General features: G+C 44.4%; 1 non-coding gene across 1 annotated transcript; it reads right to left on the reverse strand.

The window, feature by feature from the left end:
* Nucleotides 1–432: 432 nt before the first annotated feature.
* Nucleotides 433–504, reverse strand: TRNAT-AGU (transfer RNA threonine (anticodon AGU)). Its single transcript has one exon. It is a non-coding gene; the product is annotated as a tRNA-Thr (tRNA).
* Between the last annotated feature and the right edge of the window lie 250 nt (nucleotides 505–754).

Raw genomic sequence — 754 nt, forward strand, 5'->3', positions numbered from 1 at the left:
AAGGTCACCACGAGCAGGAGTGGATGTGTCACTGCTGGATGATTGTTGGCCTGGATGATGAAGGTCACCACGAGCAGGAGTGGATGTGTCACTGCTGGATGATTGTTGGCCTGGATGATGATGGTCAGCCACGAGCAGGAGTGGATGTGTCACTGCTGGATGATTGTTGGCCTGGATGATGATGGTCAGCCACGAGCAGGAGTGGATGTGTCACTGCTGGATGATTGTTGGCCTGGATGATGATGGTCAGCCACGAGCAGGAGTGGATGTGTCACTGCTGGATGATTGTTGGCCTGGATGATGATGGTCAGCCACGAGCAGGAGTGGATGTGTCACTGCTGGATGATTGTTGGCCTGGATGATGAAGGTCAGTGGTGTCGGATGACGGTTTACCACAGTCATATATGTTCCGATCCTGAATACTGAAAACAAAGGCTCCGCCGGGAATCGAACCCGGATTAGCTGTTTACTAGACAGATGTGCTAACCACTACACCACGGAGCCACTTGTCAGTGGCGGAAAAATTTCTTATTTATGAACAAACGTGACTGAGGACTTAAAGAATCTGGTACAAACATAATGGTTATTGTGATAAATGATTTATTTATGATAAATATGTATTGTGTTGCATTATAATGGTTGTTCAGAACCAAGATCCTTAAACCTGAATCCTAAAAGATTAAAGAATAAAAAAGTTGTGAAAAACATGAACATATATATAAACAAACCACAGAATATATTTTCCTTGGGATAT

Source organism: Panulirus ornatus, chromosome 12 (assembly GCF_036320965.1).
Source record: "Panulirus ornatus isolate Po-2019 chromosome 12, ASM3632096v1, whole genome shotgun sequence".
Classification (NCBI taxonomy): Eukaryota; Metazoa; Arthropoda; class Malacostraca; order Decapoda; family Palinuridae; genus Panulirus; species Panulirus ornatus.